The following is a 24859-nucleotide window of genomic DNA, read 5'->3' as shown; positions in this document are numbered from 1 at the left end:
AGAATTTTTGGCTCAGGTGCTAGAGAGCAGTTTGCAGCCATATTCACCCCAGGCACCATTGCTGAAAGCCTTCAGGGAGCAAAAGAGTGCCACCTACTGGAAACTAGAGCTGCATACACTGAGCCCTTCCTGAGCACTGAAGGCTCTCCACCTGAGAATCAACACAACTGGCCCCTCCCTCAGAAGACCGGCATAAACAATGCTCTCTCACGCAAATTTACTGATCACAAAGAGCAGCAAAGCTTCAGCTCTTAGGGAAAAAAGTATATAGCAGTCCTTGTACTTTTATTCTTCAGCATTTTAGAATTATTTTCTGTCATTTTCTTATTTTCCACATTCTTTCTTAATCTTTTTAATTTTTATATAAACTTTATAAAGCTATATTAAATTTGTGTTCCCCTTCACTGTATTTTATTTATACACACAAACATATAAATATATGTGTTTTTTATATATATGATATAGATATATAGATGTTTTTCTTTCCTTTTTATTTTACAATCTAGGTTCTTTTAACAAGCAGACCAAAATACACCATGGATCCAGTTTTTTATTTGTTGTTTCTTTCTTTTTTGTTATTGTTACTGTGGTTTTCTTTTCTTCTTTTTATTTATTATTTTCTTTTCTGGACAAAATGAGGGCAAGAAGAAAAACATCCCAAAAGAAAGAACAGGAGGTAGTACACACAGTCAGGGATTTAATCAGTATGGAAATAAGTAAGAAGTCTGAACTAGAGTTTAAAGCAATGGTTATAAAGGTACTACTTGGGCATAAAAAAGCACAAAAGACAATAGAGAATCTGTTAAAGTAGAGATAAAATAACTAAAATCCAGCCAGAGCCAAATTAAAAATGCTATTACCAAGATGCAGTTCCAAGTAGAGGCATAAAAATAAGAATGAATGAAGAAGAGTGGAAGAGTGACATACAAGATAGAATGATAGAAAAAAGGAAGCTAAAAAGAGGGAAAGAAACTATTAGATCAAAGATAGCCTGAGGGAAATCAGTGATACTATTAAGCCAAAAAAAAAAAAAATCCATACTACAGGGGGTCCTAAAAGGTGAAGAATGGGGAAAAGGGGGGAGAAGGCTTACCTGAACAAATTATATCTGAGATTCTTCCATAATCTGTGGAAGGGAAATGACATTCAAGAAAAAGAGGCCCAAAGAATAGCCCTAAAAATCAGCATAAGTAGGTCGACAACTCGACATATAATACTGAAACTTGCAAATTTCAAATATAAAAAGAAAATCCCAAAAGCCGCTCAAGAAAAGAGGTTCTTCAGCAACAAGGATAGACCCTTAAGGCCATCAAAGTAGCTCTCCACAGAGACCTGACTGACGAAAATGCATTGGCATGATGTTTTCAAGGTGTGAAATAGGAAAAAATATGCACCCAATATACATGAGCCAATAAGGCTATTATTCAGAATAGAAGGAGAGATAGAGTTTCCAAGACAAACAGAAACTGAAGGAGTTCCTGAACACCAAACCAGCCATGAAAGAAATATTAAAGGGGATACTTTGAAGAGGGAGTCCCAAAATAACAAAGACCAGAAAGGAGCAGACACAATTGACAGGAACAGAGATTTTACAGGTAATACAATGGCACTAAATTCAGAACTTTCAAGAATTACTCAGAACGTAAATGGACTAAAAGCTCCAATCAAAAACATAGGATATCAGAATGGAGAATAAGGATACCCATTACTATGCTGTCTACAAGAAACTCATTTTATTTTTAATTTATTTCATTATGTTATGTTAGCCACCATATAGTATATCATTTGGGATATTTTGCCCTTTTTTTCTTAATTTTTATTCTTTATTAACATATAATGTATTATTAGTCCCAGGGATACAGGTCTGTGAATCTCCAGGTTTACAAACTTCACAGCACTCACCATAGCACATACCTTCCCCAATAACCATAACACAACCACGCTCTCCCTACCCCCCTACCCCTGGCAACCCACAGTTTGTTTTGTGAGATTAAGGGTCTTTCTGAGTTTGTCTCCCTCCTGATCCCATCTTGTTTCATTTATTCCTTCCCTACCCCGCAACCCCCCCACTTTGTCTCCCAACTTCCTCATATCAAAGAGATCATATGATAATTGTCTTTCTCTGATTGACTTATTTTGCTAAGCTTAATATCCTCTAGTTCCATCCATGTCATTGCTAATGAAAAAAATTCATGTCTTTTGATGGCTGCATAGTATTCCATTGTATATATATACCACTTCTTCTTTATCCATTCATCTGTTGATGGACATCTAGGTTCTTTCCATAGTTTGGCTCTTGTGGACATTGCTGCTATAAACATTCAGGTGCACGTGCCCCTTCAGATCACTATATTTGTATCTTTATATCCAGAAGTGCGATTGCTAGGTCTTAGGGTAGCTCTATTTTCAACTTTTTGAGGAACCTCCATGCTGTTTTCCGGAGTGGCTGCACCAGCTTGAATTCCCACCAACAGTGTAGGAGGTTTCCTCTTCCTCCACATCCTCACCAGCATCTGTCATTTACTGACTTGTGAATTTTAGTCATTCTGACTGGTGTGAGGTGGTATCTCATTGTGGTTTTAATTTGTGTTTTCCTGATGCCGAGTGATGTGGAGCACTTTTTCATGTGTCTGTTGGCCATCTGGATGTCTTCTTTGCAGAAATGTCTCTTCATGTCCTCTGTCCATTTCTTCATTGAATTCTTTGTTCTTTGGGAGTTGAGTTTCATAAGTCCTTTATAGATTTTGGATACTAGCCCTTTATCTGATATGTCATTTGAAAATATCTTCACCCATTCTGTCAGTTGACTTTTGGTTTTGTTAACTGTTTCCTTTGCTGTGCAAAAGCTTTTGATCTTGATGAAGTCCCAATAGTTCATTTTTGCCCTTGCTTCCCTTGCCTTTGCTGATGTTTCTAGGAAGAAGTTGCTGTGGCTGAGGTTGAAGAGGTTGCTGCCTGTGTTCTCCTCAAGGATTTTGATGGATTCCTTTCTCACATTGAGACCTTTCATCCATTTGGAGTCTATTTTTTTGTGTGGTGTAAGGAAATGGTCCAGTTCCATTTTTCTGCATGTGGCTGTTCAATTTTCCCAACACCATTTGTTGAAGAGGCTGTCTTTTTCCCATTGGACGACCATAGAGTTGAGCGTCTATTTCTGGGCTCTTTATTCTGTTCCACTGATCTATGTGTCTGTTTTTGTACCAGTACCATACTGTCTTGATGATGACAGCTTTGTAATAGAGCTTGAAGTCTGGAATTGTAATGCCACCCATTTTGGCTTTCTTTTTAACATTCCTCTGGCTATTTGAGGTCTACTCTGGTTTAATATAAATTTTAGGATTATTTGTTCCATTTCTTTGAAAAAAATTGATGCTGTTTTGATAGAGACTACATTAAAAGTATAGATTGTTTTATGTAGGAGAGACATTTTCACAATATTTGTCCTTCCAATCCATGAGCACAGAACTCTTTTATTCCATTTCTTTGTGTCTTCCTCAATTTCTTTCATGAGAACTTTATAGTTTTCTAAGTATAGATTATTTGCCTCTTTGGTTAGGTTTATTGCTAGGTATCTGATGGTTTTGGGTGCAATTGTAAATGGGATTGACTCCTTAATTTCTGTTTCTTCTGTCTTGTTGTTGGTGTATAGAAATGCAACTGATTTCTCTGCATTGATTTTATATCCTGACACTTTACTGAATTCTTGTACAAATTCTACCAGATTTGGAGTAGAGTATTTTGGGTTTTCCACATAAAGTGTCATATCATCTGCAACGAGTGATAGTTTTACTTCTTCTTTGCTGATTTGGATGCCTTTAATTTATTTTTGTTGTCTGATTGCTGAGGTTAGGACTTCTAGTACTCTGTTGAATAGCAGTGGTGATAATGGACATCCATGCCATGTTCCTGACCTTAGTGGAAAAGCTCTCAGTTTTTCTCCATTTGGAATTATATTCACTGTGGGTTTTTTTCATGGATGGTTTTGATGATATTGAGGTATGTACCCTCTATTCCTACACTTTGAAGAGTTTTTATCAAGAAAGCATACTGTATTTTGCCCAATGCTTTTTCAGCATCTGTTGAGAGTATCATATGGTTCTACTTCTTTCTTTTATTAATACATTGTATCACATTGATTGATTTGTGAATGTTGAACCAACCTTGCAGCCCTGGAATAAATCCCACTAGGTCATGGTGAATAATCCTTTTAATGTGTTGTTGGATCCTATTGGCTAGTATTTTGTTGAGAATTTTCATATCTGTGTTCATCAAGGATATTGGTCTGTAATTCTCTTTTGTGATGGGGTCTTTGTGTGGTTTTGGGATCAAGATAATGCTGGGCTCATAAAATGAGTTTGGAAGTTTTCCTTCCATTTCCATTTTTTGGAACAGTTTCAGGAGAACAGGAATAAGGTCTACTTTAAATGCTTGGCAGAATTCCTCTGGGAAACTGTCTGTCCCTGTGTTCTTGTTTGTTGGGAGATTCTTGATGACTGCTTCAATCTCCTTACTGGTTATGGGTCTGTTCAGGTTTTCTATTTCTTCCTGGTTCAGTTGTAGTAGTTTTTATGTCTCTAGGAATGCATCCACTTCTGCCAGATTGTCAAATTTTTGGCCTATAGTTGCTCATAATATACTTTTTTTTTTAAAAAATTTATTTATTTATTTGAAAGAGAGAGAGATCACAAGTAGGCAGAGAGGCAGGCAGAGAGAGGGGGGAAGCAGGCTCCCCAATGGGCAGAGAGCCTGACGTGGGGCTCAATCCCAGGACCCTGAGATCATGACCTGAGCTAAAGACAGAGGCTTAACCCATTGAACCACGCAGGTGCCCCAACTCATAGTATAATCTTTGGTGTTGGTTGTGATCTCTCCTCTTTCATTCATGATTGTATTTATTTGAGTCCTTTCTCTTTTCTTTTTGATAAGTCTGGCCAGCGATTTATCAATCTTATCAATTTTTTCAAAGAACCAGCTCCTTGTCTCATTGATTCATTCTACTGGTTTTGTTTGTTTGTTTGTTTCTGCTCTGCTCTTTATTATTTCTCTTCTCCTGCTGGGTTTGGGCTTTCTTTGTTATTCTTTCTCTATCTCCCTTAGGTGGAGGGTTAGGTTGCATATTGGAGACCTTTCTTGTTTCTTGAGAAAGGCTTGTATTGCTATATATTTTCCTCTCCAGACTGCCTGTGCTGTGTCCCACAGATTTTGAACAGTTGTGTTTTCATTATCATTTGTTTTCATGATTTTTTTCAACTCTTCTTTAATTTCCTGGTTGACCCATTCATTTTTTAGTAGGATGCTCTCCAGGCTCCATGTATTTGTGCTCTTTCCAACTTTCCTCTTTTGATTGAGTTTTAGTTTCACAGCATTGTGGTCTGAAAATATGCAGGGAATGATCCCAATCTTTTGGTACCAGTTGAGACCTGATTTGTGACCCAGGATGTGATCTGTTCTGGGGAATGTTCCATGTCCACTTGAGAAGAATGTGTATTCTGTTGCTTTGAGATAGGATGTCCTGAATATATCTGTGATGTCCATCTGGTTCAGTATGTCATTTAAGGTCTTTATTTCCTTGTTGATCTTTTGCTTGGATGATCTGTCCATTTCAGTGTGAGGGGTGTTAATGTCCCGTACTATTATTGTATTATTGTCATGTGTTTCTTTGATTTTGTTATTAATTGATTAATACTATAATTATAACCATATAACTATAGCTGGCTGCTCCCATGTTAGGGGCATATACATTTAAAATTGTTAGACCTTCTTGGACAAACCCTTTGAATATGATATAGTATCCTTCGTCATCTCTTATTATAGTCTTTGGCTTAAAATATATTTTCTCTGATGTAAGCATTGTCACTCCAGCCTTCTTTTGATGTCCATTAGCATGGTAAATGGTTTTCTACCCCCTCACTTTAAATCTGGAGGTGTCTTTGGGTCTAAAATGAGTTTCTTGTTGACAGCATATTGATGGGTTTTGTTTTTTTATCCATTCTGATACCCTGTGTCTTTTGATTGGGGCATTTAGCCCATTTACATTCAAGGTAACTACTGAGAGATATGAATTTAGTGCTATTGTATTGCCTGTACAGTGACTCCTACTGTATATTGTCTCTGTTCCTTTCTGATCTACTACTTTTGGGCTTGCTCTTTGTTTAGAGGACCCCATTCAATATTTCCTGTAGAGCTGGTTTGGTGTTTACAAATTCTTTTTATTTTTGTTTGTCCTGGAAGCTTTTTATCTCTCCTTCTATTTTCAATGATAGCCTAGCTGGATACAATATTCTTGGCTGCATGTTTTTCTCATTCAGGGCTCTGAATATATCATGCCAGTTCTTTCTGGCCTGCCAGGTATCTGTGGATAAGTCTGCTGCCCATCTAATATCTTTACCATTGTATGTTACAGACTTCTTCTTCCAGGCTGCTTTCAGGATTTTCTCTTTGTTACTAAGACTTGTAAATTTTACAATTAGATGATGGGGTGTGGACCTATTCTTACTGATTTTGAGGCAGATTCTCTGCCCTTCCTAGATTTTGATGCTTGTTCCCTTTGCCATATTAGGGAAATTCTCTACAGTAATTCACTCCAATATACCTTCTGCTTCCTCCTCTCTTTCTTTTTCTTCTGGAATCCCACTTATTCTAATATTGTTTCACTTTATGGTATCACTTATCTCTCAAATTCTCCCCTCATGGTCCAGTAGTTGTTTGTCCCTCTTTTGCTCAGTTTCTTTATTCTCTGTCATTTGGTCTCCTATATCACTAATTCTCTCTTCTGCCTCATTCATCCTAGCAGTAGGAGCCTCCATTTTTTATTGCACCTCATTAATAGCTTTTTTTATTTCAGCTTGGTTAGATTTTACTTCTTTTATTTCTCTAGAAAGGGCTTTTATTTCTCCAGGCAGGTTTTTTCTAATATCTTCCGTGTCTTTTTTGAGCCTGGCTAGCAGCTTGAGAATCGTCATTCTGAGCTCCAGATCTGACATATTACCAATGTCTGTATTGATTAGGTCCCTAGCCTTTAGTACTGTCTCTTGTTCTTTTTCTTGTAGTGAGTTTTTCTATCTTGTCAATTTATCCAGATTAGAATATATGAACGAGAGAATAAAATAGTAAAGGAGTGGCAAAGCCCCCAGAAAATCTGTGTTAACCAAATCAGAAGAGATCCCAAATCATGGGGAGAAGAAAGGGTGTAAAAAAAAGTTCAAAAAAAATTTTTAAAAAGAAAATACTTATATTAGACCGGTGAATAGAACAGAGCCACCCACTTGATTTAGGGAGTATTTTGGTCTCTTAGAAGAAACTACCTCCTGAATTTTTAAAGAAAAGGAAAAAAAAAATATATATATATATGTGTGTGTGTGTGTGTGTGTGTGTGTGTGTGTGTGTGTGTGTTTGTGCCCATATAAGGGTAAACATGATGAAGGGATGTAATGTGACTATAAAGATAAAAATTTTAAAATAATTCTAAAAAGAAGAGTTGATAAGATAAGTTGGCTGGGAAAAGAATGACAAATAAAGTAGAGAGTATTTGCTCAGGTTGGAGACTAGGACTAACCTTGTGCTAGATTTAAGGTATATTTTGATCTACTAGAAGAAGTTGTATCCCAAAAATTTTTACAAGAAAATTCCCTATATGTATACAAAAAATTAAGTTAGATAAAATGAAGGATAAAATATGACTATAATAATGAAGGTTCAAAAAGAGTTTCTTAAGAAAGGTATTGTTAAGATAAACTAGTTAAAAAAATGTTAAAAGAAGAAAGAGTAAAAGTTTAAAAAATTAGAATAAGAAAAATAATTTAATGTTGCAAGACTAAAGAATCATGGGGAGAAAGCCATGAATTCCATGCTTTGCTTTCCCCTCCTCTGGAATTCTGCTGTTCTTCTTGATCAGTGAGCTTGGTTGGCTGGATGTTCTTGCTGATCATCTGGGGGAGGGGCATGCTGTAGTGACTCTCAAGTGTCTTTGCCTGAGGCAGAATTGCTCTGCCCTTACCAGGGGCCGGGCTAAATAATCTGCTTGGGTTCGCTCTCAGGAACTTTTGTTCCCTGAATGATTTCCATAGAGCTCTGGAGGACAGGAATGTAAATGGCGGCCTCCCAATCACTGGCCTGGAGGAGCCAAGAGCTCAGGGCCCCACTCCTCAGTGTGCCCTCAGAGAAAGGCAGTCAATCACTCCCATCTCCCTGGCCTCCAGCCGCACTCCAAACTCACCCAGTCTGTGACCAAGCATTTCTGTCTCTGGTGCACAACCCCATTTGGAGTCTCCAAACCCATCAGATTCCTGCCTCCAGAGAAGGAAGGTGAGTCTCCCCAGATCTGCCACTTGTGGGGGTCTCTGTTCAATGAGAAGCGGCCTGACTGTGCCATGGATCACAGTTTAAGGTAACCCCAAGCTGAGAGATCACTCCTCTGTTAGATCTCTGTAACTGGCTTCCCCACTTTGTTACGTACGAGGTCTGCAACACTCAGACAACCCTGATCCTTCTGTGACCCCATAGAACTGAGACCAAACTGTCCCCAGGAGGGCTCCACCCCTGCTTAGCCTCTGGAGCGATGTCCTTCAGTGGAGCAGACTTTTACAAGTTCAGATTTTGTGCTTCATTGCTCCACTACTTGCTGTTGCCAGCCCCTCCCCGCCATGGTCTATCTTGACATTGCTTTGGATTCACTTCTCCTCAGGTCATACCTTCCAGAAAGTGGTCGATTTTCTGTTTCTAAAATTGCTGTTCTTCTTCTCTTCAAACTCCTCTTGGATTTGTAGGTGTTTGTAATGGATTGATAAGTATCTAGCTGATCTCCTGCTACCTGATGTCATCTTAGCCTGCTACTCCTCCACCATTTTGACTCCTCCTCTCCCTACATCATTAGTTTTTGATGTAGTGTCCCATGATTCATTGTTTGCATACAATACCCAGTGCTACATACAATCTATGCCCTCCTTAATATCCAAAACTGGACTAACCCATCCCCCCATGCTCCTCCCCTTTAAAACTCTCAGTTTGTTTCCCAGAGTCCATAGTCTCCCATGGTTCTTCTCCCCCTCTGATTACCCTCTCTTTGTTTTCCCTTCCTTCTCTTAGGAGAAGGAAGGGAAATGCTATTCCTTATGTTCCACAAATAAGTGAAACCATATGATAATTGCTTTTCTCTGATATATTTCACTTAGCATAATCTCCTCCAGTTCCAGCCATGTTGAGGCAAACCTTGAGTATTAACCTTTTTCTGATGGCTGAGTAATATTCTATTGTATGGACCACATCATCTTTATCCATTTGTCTGTTGAAGGGCATTTCAGCTCTTTTCACTATTTGGTTATTGTGGACATTGCTACTATGAACATGGGGGTGCATGTGGTCTTTTTTTTCACTACATCTGTGTGTTGGGGTAAATACCTAGTAGTGCAATTGTTGGGACATGAGACAACTTTATTTTTAACTTTTTGAGGAACCTCCATACTGATTTCCAGAGTGGCTGTACCAACCCGCATTCCCACAAACAGTGTAAGATGGTTCCCCTTTCTCCAAAACCTCACCAACACTTGCTTCTTTTTGCCTTGTCAATTTTGGCCATTCTAACATACTAGTTAGAAGATGGTATCTCAGTGTGGTTTTGATTTGAATTTCCCTGATGGCTAATGATCATTTTTTCATGTTTCTGTTACCCATCTGTACGTCTTCTTTGGAAAATGTCTGTTCAGGTCTTCTGCCCATTTTTTGACAGGATTATTTATTTTTGGGGGGTGTTGAGTTTGAGAAGTTCTTTATAGATATTGGATGTCAGCCCTTTGCCTATAGTGTAATTTACAAATATCTTCTCCTAATTTGTGGGTTGCCTGTTTGTTTTGTTGACAGTTTCCTTTGCTGTGCAGAAGCTTTTGATCTTGATGAAGTCCCAAAAGTTCATTTTCACTTTTATTTCCCTTGCCTTTGGAGACATGTCTTGAAAGAAGTTGCTGTGGTCAGTGTCCAAGAGGTTACTGCCTATTTTCTTCTCTAGGATTTTCATGGATTCCTGTCTCACATTGATGTCTTTCATCCACTTAGAGTTTATCTTTGTGTATAGGGTAAAAGAATGGTCAAGTTTCATCCTTCTGTATACAGATGTCCAATTTTCCCAGCACCATTTATTGAAAAGACTGGCTTTTTTCCATTGGATTTTTTTTCCGATTTGTCAAAGATTAGTTGGCCATAGAGTTCAAGGTCCATACTGGGTTTTCTCTTCTGTTTAATTGATCTATGTGCCTGGTTTTGTGCCTGTACTACATTGTCTTAGTGAACACAGATTTGTATTATAGCTTGAAATCAGGCAATGTGATGCTCCCAGCTTTGTTTTTCTTTTTCAACATTTCCTTGGCAATTTGGGGTCTTTTCTGGTTCCATACAAATTTTAGGATCATTTGTTTCAGCACTTTGAATCATAAAATTATCTGTTACAGAACACATCACTAAGAGAAGAGACAAAAATCTTGTCCTCTCAACTGATGCAGAAAAAGCATTTAACAAAATATAGCATCTTTTCCTGATTAAAACTCTTCAGAGTGGAGGGATAGCCTCAATTTCATAAAAAGCATCTATGAAAAATCCACAGCGAATATTATTCTTAATAAGGAAAAGCTAAGAGCCCTACCTTAAGATCAGGAACATGACAAGGATGCCCAGTGAAGTCCTAGCAACAGAAATCAGACAACAAAAAGAAATGAAAGTATTCTAATTGGCAAAGAAGAAGTCAAACACTCTCTCTTCACAGATGACATTATACTTCATGTGGAAAAGCCAAAAGACTCCACCCCAAAATTACTAGGACTCATACAGGAATTCAGTAATGTGGCAGAATACAAGAAACTCATTTTAGGACCAAAGACACATCCAGATTGAAAGTGGGGTGGATAATCTATTTATAATGCCAATGGACATCAAAAGAAAGATTGAGCTGCCATCTGTATATCAGATAAACTAGATTTTAAACTTAAGACTGTAATAAGAGATGAAGACAGACACTATATCATAAAAAGAAGCCTATACAACTAGATAGTTCAACAATTATAAATATTTATGCCCCTAATCTGGAGCAGCAAAACACATTAACTAATTAATAACAAAGTTAAAGAAACTCATTGATAATAATACAATAATAGTAGGGGACTTTAGGAGCCCACTCACACCAATGGACAGATCATCTAAGCAGGAGATCAACAAAGAAACAAGGGCTTTGAATGACACACTGGACCATAGGTATTTAAGAGATACATACAGAGCATTTCATCCTAAAGAAGCAGAATACACATTCTTCTCAAGTGCACATAGAACACTCACCAGAATGCATCACATACTCAGTCACAAATCAGGTCTCAAATCATACAAAAAGATTAAGACCATACCATGCATATTTTCAGACCATGCTGCTATAAAACTTGAATTCAACCACAAGAAAAATTTTGGAATGGCAACAAATATTGTAGATTAAAAATATCCTACTCAAAGATGAATGTGTCAACAAGGAAATTAGAAAACAATTTTTTAAATACATGGAAACAAATAAAAATGAAAACACAACAGTTCAAAAACTTAAGGATGAAGGAAAGGTGGTCCTAAGATGGAAGTATATAGCATGCAAGCCTTTCTTAAGAAGTTAATAAAAAGAGTCTCAAATACACAAAGGAACCTTACACCTAAGGGAGTTGGAAAAAATAGCAAATAAAGCCTAAATCCAGCAAATGAAGAGAAATGATAAAGATTAGAGTAAGGAAATTAGGAGCTTTTTTTTGGAAGAATAAGATTGGTAAACCTGCAGCAGACTTATCAAGAAGAAAACAGAAAGGATCCAAAGAAATAAAATCATGAATAAAAGAGGAAAGATCACAAACAACACCAAAAATAAATCCCAAACATTTATAAGAGAATATTATGAGCAATTATATGACAAGAAATTAGGTAATCTGGAAGAAATGGAAAAATTCATAGAAACATATAAACTAGTAAAACTGAAACAGGAACAAATAAAAAAAACACAAGCAGACAAATAACCAACAAAGAATTCGAATTAGTAATAAAAAAATAACCCAACAAACAAAAGTCTGGGACCAGATGGCTTCCCAGGTGAATTTCAACAAACATTTTAAAAAGAATTAATACCTGTGGTGCCTGGGTGGCTGAGTGGGTTAAGCCTCTGCCTTTGGCTCAGGTCATGATCCCAAGGTCTGGGGATTGAGTCAGTCCCTCATCGGGCTCTCTGCTCAGTGGGGATCTTCTTCTTCTCTCTCTCCCTGCCTGTCTCTCCGCCTACTTGTGATCTCTCTCTGTGTCAAATAAATAAATAAAATCTTTTTAAAAAGAAGAATTTAAAAAATTTCAAAAAGAAGAATTGATACCTATTCTTTTGAAACAGTTCAAAAAAACAGAAATGGAAGAAAAAATCCAAACTCATTCTTTGAGGCCATCATTACCTTGATCCCAAAGCCAAAGACCACACTAAAAAGGAGAATTATTAAAAAAAAAAAAATAGAGACCAATATCCGTGATGAACATGAACACAAAAATTCTTAGCAAGATACTAGCTAATAGGATCTAAAAGTCCATTCAAAGCATTAAATGGCCAAGTGGGATTTATTCCTGTGCTGCAGAGGTGAGTCAACAATGCCAAATCAATCAATGTGATATATCACAGTAATAAAAAGAAAGGACAAGAACCGTATTATCTTCTCAATAGATACAAAAAAAAAAAAAAAGCATTTGAAAAAATATAACATCTTTTCATGGTAATAAACCTCCACCATACAGGGGCAGAGGGAACATAACTCAACATCATAAAAGCCATATACAGAAGTCCCATGATGCATATCACTGTCGATGGGGAAAACCTGAGCTCCTTTTCTCTAAGGTCAGGAACATGACAGGGATGTCCACTCTCACCACTGATCTTCAACATAGTACTGGAAGTCCTAGTCTCAGCAATGAGACAACATAAAAAAATAAAAGGCATTGATATTGGCAAAGAAGTCAAACCTTCACTCTTCAAAAATGGCATGGTATTCTATGTAGAAGACGCAAAAGAGTCCAGCCCCAGAATTACGAACACATACAGCAATTAAGCAATGAGGTGGGATAGAAAATGAATGCACAGAAATAAGTTGCATTTCTATACATGAACAATGAAGTAGAAGAAAGAGAAATCAAGGAATTGATCCCATTTACAATTGCACCAAAACACATAAGATTACCTAGGAATAAACCTAACCAAAGAGGTAAAGGATGTGTACTCTGGCAACTATAGAACACTTATGAAACAATTTGAGGAAGACACAAAAAATGGAAAAAAATCCCATGCTCACTTCTTTGGAAGAACAGATATTGTTAAAATGTTTAGCTACCAAAAGCAATTTACGCATTCAAAGTAATCCCTATGAAATTCCCATGAGGATTTTTCACAGAGATGGAGCAAACAACTCTAAAATTTGTATGGAACCAGAGAATACCCCAAATATCCAAAGGAATGTTGAAAAATAAAATCAAAGCTGCAGGGGTCACAGTTCTGGATTCAAGCTGTATTACGAAACTGTAGTTATCAGTAGAAAACGGTATGGTACAAAAGCAGACACATAAATCAATGGAACAAAATAAAGAGCCTAGAGGGCGCCTGGGTGGCTCAGTGGGTTAAGCCGCTGCCTTCGGCTCAGGTCATGATCTCAGGGTCCTGGAATCGAGTCCCGCATCGGGCTCTCTGCTCAGCAGGGAGCCTGCTTCCCTTTCTCTCTCTCTGCCTGCCTCTCCGTCTACTTGTGATTTCTCTCTGTCAAATAAATAAACAAAATCTTTAAAAAAAAAAAATAAAGAGCCTAGAAACGGACCCTCAACTCTATTGCCAACTAATCTTTGACAAAGCAGGAAAGAATATCCAATGGAAAGAAGACAGTCTCTTCAACCAATGGTGTTGGGAAAATTGGACAGCCACATGCAGAACAAAACTGTAACACTTTCTTACACCATACATAAATATAAGCTCAAAATGGGTGAAAGACCTAAATTTGAGACAGGAATATCAAAATCTTAGAGAAGATCACATAGAGCCACTTCTTTGACCTTGACCACAGCAACGTCTTCCTAGACATGTCTCCTGAGGCAAGGGAAACAAAAGCAAAAATGAGCTATTAGGACTTCATTGGGATAAAAGGTTTTCCACAGCAAAGGAAACAGTCAACAAATCTAAACGCATCCTATGGAATGGCAGAAGATATTCACAAATGACATATCAGATAAAAGGCTAGTATACAAACTCTATAAAGAATTTAAATTCAACACCCAAAAGACTAAAAGTCCCATCAAGAAATGCACAGAAGACAAACAGACATTTCTCCAAAGAAGACACTCATATGGCCAACAGACATACGGAAAAATGCTCGAGATCACTCAGCATCAAAGAAATACAAATCAAAACCAAAGTAAGATACCACCTCCCACCAGTCAGAATGGCCAAAATTAACAGGACAGGAAACAAGTGTTGGAGAGGATGCGGAGAAAGGGGAACCCTTTTACACTGTTGTGGGAATGCAAAATGGTACACGTACTATGGTAAACTGTATGGAGGTTCCTCAAATGTTAAAAATAGAGCTACCCTACAACCCAGCAATTGAACTTCTAGGTATTTATCTAAAGGAAACCAAAATAATGATTCAAAGGGCCCATGTAACATGTTTATAGAAGCAATGTTCATAATAGCCCAAATATGGAAAGATATGATAGATATCTAAATATGTATATATACATATATAGATATATGTATCTATATATGATATATATGATTATATATATTATTATATAATGATTATATATTATATATAATTATTTTGGTATAGATATATATATCTATATATGATAGATATAGATATAGATAGAGATATCACCTCTTCTTTATCCATTCATCTGCCAATGGACATCTGGGCTCTTTCCATATTTTATTCCATATCTCTATATATCATATATATATCATATATAGATTATTCCATATCTATATATATCATATAGATATAGATATAAACAGATTACTCAGCCATCAAAAATAATGAAATCTTGCCATTTCCAGTGATGGAACGAGAGGGTATTATACTAAGTGAAATAAGTGAGTCTCAGACAGATCAATACCATATGATTTCACTCATATGTGGAATTTAAGAAATAAAACAGATGAAGAGTGGGAAAGGAAGGAAAAATAAATTAAGATGAAAATAGGGAGGAAAACCATAAGAGATGCTTAACTCTAGGAAACATACTGAGAGTTGCTGGAGGGGAGGATGGTGGAAAGATAACTGGGTGATGGGCATTAAGGAAGGCTCATGAAGTAATGAGCACTGGATGTTATATGTAACCGATGAATCTCTTATTCTATCCCTGAAACAAGTAAAAATAGTTTTAAAAACTCATTCAAGGAGATACAAACACCCTGGTGTTTATAGCAGCATTCTCTTCAATAACAAAATTATGGAAACAGCCCAAGTATCCACTGATTGTTGGATGAATATACACACGTGCGTGTGCGTGCGCACGCACACACACACACACACACACAGGAATGTTACTCAGTCATAAAAATGATATCTTGTCACTTTCAGTGACACAGAGGGAGCTAGGATGTATTATGCTAAGCAAAATAAGTCAGTGAGACAAAGAAAATACTATATGATTTCAAACATATGAAGAATGTAAGAAACTAAAAATCATACAAAGGAAAAAAGAGAGAGGCAAATCAAAAGCAGACTCTTTAACTATAGAGTACAGACCAGTGGTTATCAAAAGGGACGAGGGTAGGGGGATGGTTTAAGAAATTTGAATAAAAACTTAAAAAAACAATGTATTAACAAATTATTAAAAAATCTTAAACACATGGAATGCTATGCAGCCATCAAAAGAAATAAAATCTTGCCATTTGCAATGATGTGGATGGAAGTAAAGGATATTATGCTGAGTGAAATAAGTCAATCAGAAAAAGACAACTGTCATATGATATCTCTGATATGAGGAATTTGAGAGGCTGGGCAGGGGGTTGTGGGGGTAGAGAAGGAAAAAATGAAACAAGATGGGATGCGGAGGAAAACAAACCATAAGAGACTCTTAATCTCACAAAACAAACTGAGGGTTTCTGGGGGTGGAGGGTAGGGATAGAGTGGTTGGGTTATGGAAGTTGGAAAGGGTATGTTCTATGGTGGGTGCTGTGACATGTGTAAGCCTGATGATCACAGACCTGTACCACTGATGCAAATAATACATTACATATTAATAAAAATAATTGAAAAAATCTTAAACACAAATCCAAAAGCACAAATCATGAAAGAAAAAACATTATAAACTTGACTCCAAAATTAAATCTGCTGCTCTTTTAAAAACATCGTTTGTAAAATTAAATAAGACAAACCGAAGGCTGTGTGAAATGTTTGAAAATGCATATTTCATACATAATTTGTGTGTCAGGAGTTCCCAACCATCTTGAAGTTCAATGATTCACTAGGAAGACTCATATTACTCAGCATATAGTTGTGCTCACATCTTTAAATTATTACAATAAAAGAATAAACAACAAAACCAGCCAAGGAAAAGGTATGTGTGATAAAATCTAGAAGAGCTTTCCACAAGTTCTCTCCTGGTAAAGTCAAATGTAATTCTTCCAGCAACAAGCTGTCTGAACATTCAGACAACAACATGCCTGAAATATCTACCAGGTAAACTCATTTGAGACTTGGTATCCATTTTTGGGGTTTGTGGGATGGGAAAGGGGTGGAAATGTCTCAAAGCCACTGTCTGCCTAGCATGTACCACAATTCCAGACTAACAAAAGGAAAGCTGCTGCTCAGCATAAACCATACTGTTTGTCTAAACAGTTTAGACACAGTGAGTAATTCTTATAATGGAATCATGGGAACCATACCAAAATCCAAGTTCCCAGATGTTGGCCAAATGCCAATCTTATAAGGAGGTTTTTTAAAGGACAACAGTCTGTCTTTTCTACCCAACTTGTATCCAGAATACATAGAGCACTTTGTAAAGCTGAACAATATGAAAACAACCTGAAATTATGTTCAAAGTATCTGAACAGACACTTTACCAAAGAACATATAAAAATAGTAAATAAGCACATGAAAAAAAATGCTCAAAATCATTTGTCATTTGGGAACTGCAGGTTAAAATCACAGGCCCAGATGGCTTCAATGGTAAATTCTACCAAACATTTAAAAAAGAAATGTAAACAAATGTACATAAACTCTCACAAAATTGAAGAGAATAGTATATTTCCTAGCTCATTCTATCAGGCATGCATTACCATATAAGGAAGTAAAAACAGGAAAAGAAAACCACAGACCAATCAGTATCTCTAATTAACATAGAACACTGTCATATGTTAAAATACATTTTTGCCAGCCTTTTTTTTTTTTTTTTGTAACTTCAGGGAATTTTTGCCATAAAGGAATAAAAAAAGCATCAACATGTTTAGGAGTGAGGTTTAAAGTCTCCTGGTATATATTTAATACTGACTGCTCAGTAATACCTGACATTCATGCACTCATTGAACTAACAGTTATTGGGCTCCTTTTATATTCCAGGCACTGTATAAGGACATAAACACTGTTTCTGCTTTTGGAAAGCAGTTCCAACACAGCCATTCATTACCTGAGTAATCTTGGGAAATTTTTTACATTTCCTAGGCCTCAGTTTTCTTATCAGTAAAATGCCCATGAAAACAGTATATACTTCGTATAACCATATGAGAGGTGACTTTTATGTTGTGAAAAAGAGCCAAGATAACAAAACGAAGAACTCCTTGATCTTACATATTTCAGCTTAAGGCCCTTTTCACCATTCATCAATGCTATGACCCCCTTGTTAAACTGCTTTTATAAAACCAAGTGCCCTCTTCCTTTTCTTTGAGATGGTCCACATTAATGAATGTTATCCTTATTGCAATATCCTGAATAAAATTTATTTCCTTAATTGTCTACTCTTTGTTTTTCCACAAAAGATTATGTAAGATATGTGTAAAAACTCAATCTGTGCCTGACTCCTAGAAATATCTCAAAAAGTTTACAGTGTTAATATGACAAATTTAAATCACAATTATATACCATTAAATACCTATAAATACCTATAATATGACAAATTTAAATCACAATTATATACCATTAAATACCTATAACTTAAAGTCCAAATACTGGCAGGAATGTGGAGTAATTAGAAATCTGATACATTAGTAATGGAATGCCAAATGCTGGAAAACACAGGCAGCTTCTCATAATGTTAAACCTACACTTGCCTTCTGATCCAGGAATCCCACTCTTAGGTATTTAAATTTAAGACACAAATGTAACTCTATGTTCACACAAAAATCCATATGCTAATTCTTATAGTAGCTTTATTCATAATAACCATAATTTAGAAATAACCCACATGTTCTTCAGCTGGTGAATGAATGAAAAAATTGTAGTACATCCTTACAATGAATTACTCAGATATCAAAAGAAATACTTTTACACTCTATGGCATAGATAAATTGCAAATGGATTATGAAAAGTGAAAAAAAAAGTAAGATTGTAATACCTGCATGCTATAGTATTTCATTTATGTAACATTATCAAAAATGAAAAACTATAGAGAAAGAAAACAGATTAGTGGCTACTAGAAGCTGAGATAGAAGTTAAGGAAAGATACAAAAGTAGATTAGGGAATTTTTATATAGCAATGGAAATTTTATTTATTTTGGGGTAGTTACAGGACCATGCATTTGTAAAAAGCCATAGAACTGTATAGTAGAAAGGGTGAATTTTTCTATATGAAAATGATATCCTAATAAACCTAAAGGGAGATAATACTTCCTTCTTGAAAGATGTTGGCAGAAATCTCTCCATTGCAAGGCAACAAATGTCCCCTTTACCCTGGCTCCCTCTACAGATTTCCAGACTAATAATCAGAATTAAATCATGCTAAGACAGATAAGGGAGGAAATAAATTACACCTCCAAGGAGGAGAAAATATTACCTAACATACCTTGCAAAAGCCATAGGAGTAAGAGCGAAAGTTGTTGAACATCTTGTCATGGGTTTCTTTTAATATCTATATATCTTCTTCAGTAAAATATCTACTTATAAGCTTTGCCTAATTTCTAATAAGATTTCTTTTTTTGCAGTTGTTTTTTTGAGAATTATTTATGTCCTTTAGATCTGTATGCTTTCCTAGTGTGTTGACACTTTTATAATTACGTAATGTCCCTACTCAATATTCTCTTCTCCTAGAGTCTACTTTCCCTCAATTTATTTTTTTATAAGTATTTTTTTAAGATTTTATTTATTTATTTGACAGAGAGAGATCACAAGTAGAGAGGCAGGCAGAGAGAGGCTCCCTGCTGAGCGGAGAGCCCAATACGGGACTTGATCCCAGGACCCTGAGATCATGACCTGAGCCGAAGGCAGCGGTTCAACCCACTGAGCCACCTAGGCGCCCCTACTTTCCCTCAATTTAACATAGCCACTGATGACTTGGTTATAGTTTGCATAATATGCTTTTTCCAACATTTTATTCTCAACCAACCTACGTTGTATATGAAACCAAATTTTGTTTTATTATTTTGTCTTTATCCAGGTGTCAATCTTATTTTTAATATTTTTAAATTAAAGTTGATATACAACATTATATTAGTTTCAGGGATACAACATTGTGATTTGACAATTATATATATTAAGAAATGTTCGCCATGATAAGTATTATCTATCACCTTACAACGTTATTATAGTATGATTGACTATATTCCCTATACTATGTATTGCATTCATATGTCTTACTTATTTTATAACTGGAAGTTTGTACCTCTTAATACTCTTCACCTATTTGTCCATCCCCTGCCCTATGACAATCACCAGTGTGTTCTTTGTATTTATATCTCTGCTTCTGTTTTGATTGCTCATTTCTTTTTTTTTTAAATTTAAAAATCTACTTTTTAATTTGATATATGAGAAGGACAAGAATGGAAGACCTTGTCATAGAACTAGGGTTTTGAGTTGGACTTCCCTAATGGTTAGTGATGTGGAGCATTTTTTTTTTCATGTATCTGTTAGCCTTGTGTATGTTTTATTTGGAGAAGTGTCTGTTGATGACTTCTGCCCATTTTTTGACAGGATTATTATTATCTTGGGGGTGTTGAGTTTGAGCAGTTTTATATAGAACTTGGATACTGGTCCTTGATCCATAATGCCATTTACAACCATCTTCTTCCATCCCGTGGGTTGGCTCTTAGTTTTGCTATTTCCTTTACTGTGCAGAAGCTTTTTGTCTTGATGAAGTCCCAAAAGTTCACTTTTGCTTTTGTTTCCCTTGCTTTGGAGACGTGCCTTGAAAGAAATCACTGTGTCCAATGTCTCATGGGTGACTGCCTGGATCCTCCTCTAGAGTTTTTAAGAATTTCTGCATCACATTGAAGTATTTCATCCATTTTGAGTTTATCCTTGTGTATGGAATAAGAGAATGGTCCAGTGTCATCCCTCTGCATATGATTTCCAATTTGCCCAGCACCATTTACAGAAGAGACTGTCTTTTTTTTTCCATTGGATATTTTTACCTGCTTTGCCAAAGATTAGTTGACCATAGAGATGAGGGTCCACTTCAGGGGTCTCTGTTCTGTTCCATTAAGCTATGGGCCTGTTTTTGTGCCAATACCATACTATCATGGTGATTAAAGGTCTTTAATATACCTTGAAGTTAGGCATTGTGAGGTTCCCAGCTTTGGTTTTCTCTTTCAACAATCCCCTGGCAATTCAGGTTCTTTTCTGCTTCCACACAATTTTTGGGATTGTTTTAGCTCTCTGACAACTGGTGATGATATTTTGATAGGGATTGCGATGGATGTGTAGGTTGCTCTGGACAGCATAGACATTTTAACAATGTTTATTCTTCCAGTCCATGAGCAATTAATGTTTTTTCCATCTCTTTGTGTCTTCTTCAATTTCCTTCATAAGTATTCTGTGGTTTATACAGTGGAGACTCTTTACCTCTTTGGTTAGGTATATTCCTAGGTATCATATAGTATTTGGTGTTGTTTTAAATGAAATCAACTCCTTAATTTCACTTTCTCCAGTCACATTGTTGGTGTATAGAAAGCAACTGATTTTTGTGCATTGATTTTGTATCATGCTGCATTGCCGAATTGCTGTGTGAGTTGAAGTAATTTAGGCGTGGAGTCTTTTGTGTTTTCTACATAAAGCATATTGTCATATGCAAAGAGAGACAATTTGGCTTCATCTTTGCTATCGTTGTCTGAATGCTGAGGTTCGGACTTCTGGTACTATGTTGAACAAAACTAGTGAGAGTGGCCATCCCTGTCATTTTCCTGACCTTAATGAGAAAGCTCTCAGTTTTTCCCCATTGAGAATATTTGTTATGGGCTTCTCATAGATGGCTTTTATGATATGAGATATGTTCCCTCTATCACTATATTTTTTATATGTATGTATTTTTAATTAATTTATTTATTTTCAACATAACAGTATTCATTATTTTTGCACAACACCCAGTGCTCCATGCAATCCGTGCCCTCTATAATACCCACCACCTGGTACCCCGACCTCCCACCCCCTCGGCCACTTCAAACCCCTCAGATTATTTTTCAGAGTCCATAGTCTCTCATGGTTCTTATAATCCACATATAAATGGAATCATATGATATTTTTCTTTGTCTCATATATTTCAGTTAACATAATACACTCAGATGTAGTGTTCAATAATTTATAAGTTGCATATAACATCTAGTGCTCATCACATCACATGCCCTACTTAATGCCCATCCCTATATACTATTACTATATATATATATATATATATATATATATATACACACACACTATATACTATTACCGCATCCCCCACCCGCCACCCCTCCAGCAACCCTCAGTTTATTTTTTTCTTATAGTTAAGCCCAGGTTATTTTTTCTTCATTTGAATTTTCATTAAATACCTTTTACCATTCCCTGAGTTTCAGTCTGTATGTGTCCTAAAATCTGAACACTATTGTGGGCAGCAAAAAAAAAATTAAAAAAAATAATTTTTTATGCACTCAATATGCTATGCCTTTCAATAGGAGAAATGAGCCCATATTTTTATTCTATTAATATTAATTACAGTATAGTTGGTATACAGTAGTGTCCTATTTGTTTCAGTTGTACAAAACTGGAATTCAACAATTCCATACATTATCCAGTACTCATAATGCCAAGTGTACTCCCTAATGTCCGTCATCTATTTCACCCATTCCTCCGTTCTCATCCACTCTGGTGACCATCAGTTTGTTCTCTATAGTTAAGTGTCTATGGACCAGTGGGAAAGAAGATGGCAGAAGAGTAGAAGACCCTCATTTCATCTGGTCCCTTGAATTCAGCTATACATCTATCAAATCATTCTGAACACAAGTGAATTCAATCTGAGATCTACAAGAAGAATTGCTGCAATTCAACAAATAAAATAGCCACCACATACAAGGTAGGAGGTGCAGGGAAGTGAATCTGAGGGTATATATTAGAAAACGGCGGGGGGGGGGGGGGCTCTGTAACCCAGCCACTGGAAATGATAAAGCAGCAGAGTACAAAACTGGAACTTTTAGAAGTCTGCTTGGAAGGATGTCCCTGTCTGAATGGTGTTCAGGTGGCAAAGCAGGACAGAATCCTAGGTGGCATGGTGTAATCTCAGTATCCCTGGGGCCACAGAAAGAATCAGAGTGCCTAAGCATGACAGAGTTCTGAAGCATTGGAGCAGGGAAGCAGGCCCCCAGCTCAGCTTTGGCATAAATCTCAAGCTGTTGTATGATCAGGCGAGTAACCTCTGAGCAGGGACCAGCCAGCAGCAGAACCACAGCAAGACACTGCTCTTTCCCCTGGGGGGAGCAGCATTTGTGCCAGCACAATCCTGCAACTGCTCCTGAAGCACAGGCCCAGCAAGCGGCAGAGCATTGGTGAGACCCTCCTTCTTCAAACAAAAGTGTGGGTGTGCACCTCAGAAGTCTGCAGAGTTTGGTGCACACAAAAGTGATTAACTGCTTTTCCCTGAGAGTGCACTGAAGAGTGGGGGGCCATGAAATTTCAACTCCAGGGCTGGAGATCATGGCACTAATATTTTTATTCTTATCTTCTAAAGTGGCAAGGAAACCCTTCAGGGAACAAAAGCCCCCTAGAGCAACACAAAGCAGCTTACACTGAGCCCAGCAAGGAGTGGTGCAACTCTACCCAGGCAAAGACACATGAGAATTACCAGAACAAGCCTCTCCCCCAGACCAGCAGGAACATCAGTTTACAGATCATGCAGAAGTGAAAAATTCCAGAGTTAGGGGGAAATAATATATAGAATTTGAGGTGGGTTTTTTTTCCCTGGTGAAAATTTAGTCGGTCAGTTTAAATTTCTTTCACTTTTCCCTTTTTTTCCTAGTTTCTCATTTTATAAACTTTTTAAGTATTTTAATTTTCATTTTTATGTTTACATGTTATAGATATGTTGTTAATTTTTGGCTTCCTTTCACTATATTCACTTTATCTATCTATCTATCTATCTATCTATCTATCTATCTATCTATCTATATGTTTTGTGTTTTTACAATTTGGGGATCTAGTGTCTTCAAACAAACAGACCAAAGTACACCCAAAAAACTGTATTACCCTGTTTGTCCACCTGTTAGATTATATTCTCTCTTTTTTCCCTTTTATTTATCATTTTGGTTTCTGATCTCCTTTTTAAAAAGATTTTATTTATTTGATAGAGAAAGAACACAGGGTGAGTGAGAAGGAAAAGTACACTCCCCACTTAGCAAAAGTCCAATATTGGGCTCAATCCCAGGACCCCAAGATAACAACCTAAAGCTGAAGGCAGACATATAACAAACTGAGCTACCCTGGCACCCCTAGTTTCTGATCTCTTCTGATTTGCTTAGTGTGCATTTCACTTTAGTCATGGATGATATATTTTTATTTTGTTCTCTCCTTCATCTATCCTCTGGACAAAATGACTAGAAGGAAAAATTCATAACAAAAGAAAGAACCAGAGATAATACTCTCTCCTATGGATTTAATCAATGTGGATATAAGTAAGTAAGGCCTAGAATTCCAAATAATGATTATGAAGATACTAACAGGGGTAGGAAAAAAAGCATAAAAGACACTAGAGAATCCCATTAGGAAGAAATTAAAGAACTAAAATCTAATTGGGTTGAACTTAAAAATGTTTTAAATGAGAGGCAGTCTAAAATGGATGCTCTAACCACTAGAGTAAATAAGGCAGAAGAGAGAGGTAGTGACATAGAAGAAGAAGTGATGAAAACTATGAAAGCTGAGGAAAAAAGAGAAAAATTAGTCAATCATGAGGGGAGTCTTTGAGAAATCAACAATACCACGAAGTGAAAAATTAATACAATTATTAGAGTCCCAGAAGTAGAAGGAGAGAGAGGGACAGAAGGTACATTTGAGCAAATCATAGCTAAGAATATCCCTAATTTGTGGAAGAAACAGGAATTGAAGTTCAGAAGGCAAGGAGACCTCAGAAAATCAACAGAAATAGGTCAGCACCCTGTCATAAAATAGAGAAGCTTACAAAATGCAGAGACAGAGAGAGAATCCTGGGGTGCCTTGGTGGCTCAGTCAGTGAAGCATCTGCCCTCAGCTCCAGTCTTGATCTTGGGGTCCTGAGATCAAGTACAACATAAGGCTCCCTGTTCAATAGAGAGACTATTTTTCCCTCTCTTGCCCTTCCCCTCATGTGTGTCCTCTCTTACACACACACTTCCTCACTCTCTATCAAATAAATAAATAGAATCTTTAAAAAGAGAGAGAGAATCCTGAAAACATCTCAAGAC

At 36.7% G+C, this 24859-nt stretch overlaps 1 protein-coding gene and 1 long non-coding RNA gene across 5 annotated transcripts in view; one reads left to right on the top strand and one right to left on the bottom strand.

Annotated features, from left to right (window-relative positions):
- ZC3H12B (zinc finger CCCH-type containing 12B) overlaps nucleotides 1-24859 on the bottom strand; it is a 624873-nt gene that overhangs the window by 429803 nt on the left and 170211 nt on the right. The gene's annotated exons all lie outside the window — the stretch shown is intronic.
- On the top strand, nucleotides 1432-24313 carry LOC116582434. Its single transcript, XR_004282429.1, has 3 exons — nucleotides 1432-1446; nucleotides 7757-7764; nucleotides 24249-24313. It is a non-coding gene; the product is annotated as an uncharacterized LOC116582434 (long non-coding RNA).

The sequence above is a fragment of the Mustela erminea genome, chromosome X, assembly GCF_009829155.1.
Source record: "Mustela erminea isolate mMusErm1 chromosome X, mMusErm1.Pri, whole genome shotgun sequence".
Lineage (NCBI taxonomy): Eukaryota > Metazoa > Chordata > Mammalia > Carnivora > Mustelidae > Mustela > Mustela erminea.
Note: the sequence above shows the minus strand (reverse complement) of the source record. Positions and strands in the feature narration are given on the sequence as shown.